Source organism: Penaeus chinensis, chromosome 24 (genome assembly GCF_019202785.1).
Source record: "Penaeus chinensis breed Huanghai No. 1 chromosome 24, ASM1920278v2, whole genome shotgun sequence".
NCBI classification, from domain to species: Eukaryota; Metazoa; Arthropoda; class Malacostraca; order Decapoda; family Penaeidae; genus Penaeus; species Penaeus chinensis.
The window spans coordinates 29809080-29813481 of NC_061842.1; the positions used below are offsets into that span (position 1 = coordinate 29809080).

General features: G+C 33.0%; 2 non-coding genes across 2 annotated transcripts; one reads left to right on the top strand and one right to left on the bottom strand.

Moving 5' to 3' along the window:
- Positions 1 to 218: 218 nt before the first annotated feature.
- On the bottom strand, positions 219 to 300 carry Trnal-uaa. The gene has a single exon. It is a non-coding gene; the product is annotated as a tRNA-Leu (tRNA).
- A 1523-nt stretch (positions 301 to 1823) lies between these two features.
- Trnal-aag lies at positions 1824 to 1905 on the top strand. The gene has a single exon. It is a non-coding gene; the product is annotated as a tRNA-Leu (tRNA).
- Positions 1906 to 4402: the final 2497 nt, after the last annotated feature.

Below are 4402 nucleotides of genomic sequence, written 5' to 3' on the forward strand. Positions count from 1 at the left end.
TACGTCTTTACTGCAGACGTTAACAGCGTGCATGCGTGAATCCTGATCAACCCTTTTAGAACTCAAACAAGCACCAACCGACGATATCAACTTAATATAAATTTGCAGGAATACGAGTTTATATCTTCCTGCCGTATAGATGATATTTAAATCTGGAAGTGCCTTTTCGGTTCTCGGAGTATCTATAATGATATATTAAGATCAGAAGTGAAGTGTTCTGGCAGCGGTGGGAATCGAACCCACGCCATCGAAGAGGCTGGTGCTTAAAACCAGCGCCTTAGACCGCTCGGCCACGCTCCCTCTTGATAGGTGTACATTTACCATTGAGTTCTTTTACGAAGTAGCCACGGCATTTCCAGCGCGATTCCAAGGTTGTACAAACAAAATATGTTTTCTTTTGATCCATTCGGGAAAAAAAATGCCACGAAAATATCAAACGTTTGTCTTTTTGTAAACGACCATCATTGATAAAACTTATATTATTCAAACACCATTTTATATCATGGAAAAGTAGAAAGAAAACATGGAATATCTTGCAAACACATTTATTTAACATCTGTCATTTAAAGTTTTGCTCCTACCTCTCTGCTTAGTATACCAATATTTGCGCAAAGGGACGAAGGCCTCCAGTACAGGTATTTCCAACGGGATACCAGGATGTGTTGTGCACACAGGAACATCATTTGGATATTTTGATATACCTGGCGTTCGGTGAACAGGAGACTATCTTGAAATTTGAGAAATGGACGTGACATCCATATCAAAAGAAACGCAGAACAGGGAAGTTGTTGTATTGGTCATCGTACAGTATTCTCATTCGAAGTAATGTGATGAAATGTGCTGTGATATGACCTTTACTTCGCCGCGTACCCCTGTAACCAAGTAAGGTTAAGCAAGTTATGGAAATAATTTACAAAAGTAATGAATAAATGATCTCTGTAATATTTCACATTCCTTTTTTTCAGACATATCCCCAAGATTACCAAAGATTGCTTGTGAAGAAAGACAAAGATACTTCATATTTTCGTTTCAGACAAGATAATATTATCCATTATAAAGTTAGGCACAAGGAATAATTACCTTTAACAGGGAAACCACCTTTCCATTTGTTCTTTATTCAGTTTGTTTCAGTTAATATTTAAAGGAATCAGAAATTATAGTTACTAGGTGCTTGGGGAGGATAGAATTGATAATGTTACTTCTAAAAGTAACTTTTGGGCATTTGCAAAAGACCGACAATCTTATTTATAAAAATAGTTACATGAATACGTGAAGTCAAGCAAATGTGTTTACCCCGCACAGTGATATTTATTTAAATAAAAAAACAGATCTGCTTTACACATGGTTAATTTCAATGGTAGAAATATATATGGAAGAATTTAAGAACAAAAAAGATAAACCTACACACACACACACACATGATATCAGTTGTGACTTCATGTCCTTTACAGTTCCTGATTCTTTCTAGGCGTCAATAATGTTTATCTTGATTAAAATCATCTTGCATCTTCTGCGTTATTATATTTAAGTCAAACGAACAACTGAACCAACACTAAAAATATTGGGATGCAGCTTTCCTCAACATTCACCAATTTCAGAAATATGATATTCGTGAACTGTGCAGTATACTACATGATATAGAAAATTAGTTTCCACTAGCTTTTGCCGATTCTTTGCATGCGTGTGATCTTTTCCATTTCTCTGTATTCCTTTTTATGGGGAGAAAAGCAACGTTGGAAATTATTTTTGCCAGATTATAATTCACGGGAGGGATATAAGCTGTTGACCGATTTGATAATGTGTTAAATGTTATAATATCTGTAGGTAGCGTGGCCGAGCGGTCTAAGGCGCTGGTTTAAGGCACCAGTCTCTTCGGAGGCGTGGGTTCGAATCCCACCGCTGCCAGGGATTTTAACACTTCATCGTTGCCTTGATGCCGAGAAGCTAAAAGGCATTTCCAGTGAGATGTGAAATATAAGTTCACTGCAAGATGTGAAGCTAAGATTTGTATCAGCATTCAAATTAGGCTCATATCGTCTAATATACTTATTAAAAAATCGCATGTCTAAGAATTAATCCAAAGAGATCAGGCATCTGTAATTAACGATAATCTGTTAGATTTGTCCTGACCATAGAAGTGTGTGTGCACAAAGAAACGGGAAAGAGAAAATAATCCGATGCCAAGCAATTTGATGATATGTGTTATGATATGACTTGACCTTTGACCTGTGTGTTTCACAGCATAACCTTCAGTCAGATAAGGTCAAACGATGATGAAATTGTTTACAAAATGTGTGAATTAATTACACCATTCCTAATTCCTTTACCAAGTCCTTCTAAGGTCAGAACAAATTTTAAAGATTATCAGTGGTCGTTTGCAAGACAAACGTTTAACATTTCTCAGGTTTCAAGTAAGTTTTCTCATACGCAAATGCAAAAGATCTGGATGTTCCTATTTGCACACCACATCTTGGGACCACGTTGGAGATGCCTGGGGTGGAGGCGGTTGGCTGCCGCGGAAGAGCAAAACGAGAAGGTTTGAAAGATGTTGCTCAAAATGCAATATATTAAAAGCATGATGGGCAGAATGCACCGTTGTGAAAAGGAATTATTCCTGGTGTATGCGCCGGTGTGTATGTAAATCGAGGAGAATTTTTTAGAGAGTTTGTTAAGAAATGTCAAATAATGCAACGGCGCACTACATCATCTAAGAAAAATCGGTTATAGTAAGAAAACATTGTTTACTTTGTCTTGTATAATTCAAAAAATAATGAATGGATCAATAGAAGAAGGTGAAGTAATAAATTTGTGAAAATCAGTTCCTCTTGATTTTGTGTCTCGCCAGACCGTAATGGAATTATATTAGCAATCTGTCGTTATAACACCGACGTATCGATATATTAAAATATATTTAAGGTGTTCGGAATATTCATCAGATCATTTCCCTACATGGAGGAGAAAATAGTTACAAGGATATATAAATTTGGTTTATCTACGAATATAAGCATATATGCATTAAGTATGTATGCATTAATTATGTATACATGCGTTAAGTATGCATGTATTAATTATGCATACATGTATAAAGTATGTATGTATTAATTATGCATACATACATTAAGTAGGTATATGTATTCAATTAGTATGCATGTATACATGCATATACATACATTAAGTATGTATGCATGCATATATGCATTAAGTATGTATTAAGAGGTATGTTTGTATTAAGTATCTATATATGTTTTTGTGTATTGAGTACGTATATATATATATATATATATATATATATATATATATATATATATATATATATATTACATATGTACGTTTTAAGCATGCAGGTAGTAAGTAAGCATGTTTGTATTAAATATGTATGAATTGAATATGTATGAATTGAATGTGTAGATTGAATATGTGTGGACTGAATATGTGTGGACTGAATATATGTGGACTGAATATGTGTGGACTAAATATGTGTGGACTGAATATGTGTGGACTGAATATGTGTGAACTGAATATGTGTGGACTGAATATGTGTGGACTGAATATGTGTGGACTGAATATGTGTGGACTGAATATGTGTGGACTGAATATGTGTGGACTGAATATGTGTGGACTGAATATGGATGAATTTAATATGGATGAATTTAATATGGATGAACTGAATATGGATGAACTGAATTGGGATGAACTATGTATGAATTGAATATTGGTGAATTGAATATGTATGAACTGAAACTTAATACATACATACATGCATGCATAATACATGCATACATATATACATTTATACATATATACATGTATACATATATACATGTATACATATATACATGTATACATATATACATGTATACATATATACATGTATACATATATACATGTATACATATATACATGTATACATATATACATGTATACATATATACATGTATACATATATACATGTATACATATATACATGTATACATATATACATGTATACATATATACATGTATACATATATACATGTATACATATATACATGTATACATATATACATGTATACATATATACATGTATACATATATACATGTATACATATATACATGTATACATATATACATGTATACATATATACATGTATACATATATACATGTATACATATATACATGTATACATATATACATGTATACATATATACATGTATACATATATACATGTATACATATATACATGTATACATATATACATGCATATATAACACATGCATACATAATACATACATACACGACACAAACACAAACACCGTAAGGTGTACGCAGATAAAAGGAAAACAGACACAGTGAAAGATGAAAATAAATCGTGACGTTTCGAACTCTTCACGAGTTCCACTTCAGACGAATAAAAAACCGTAA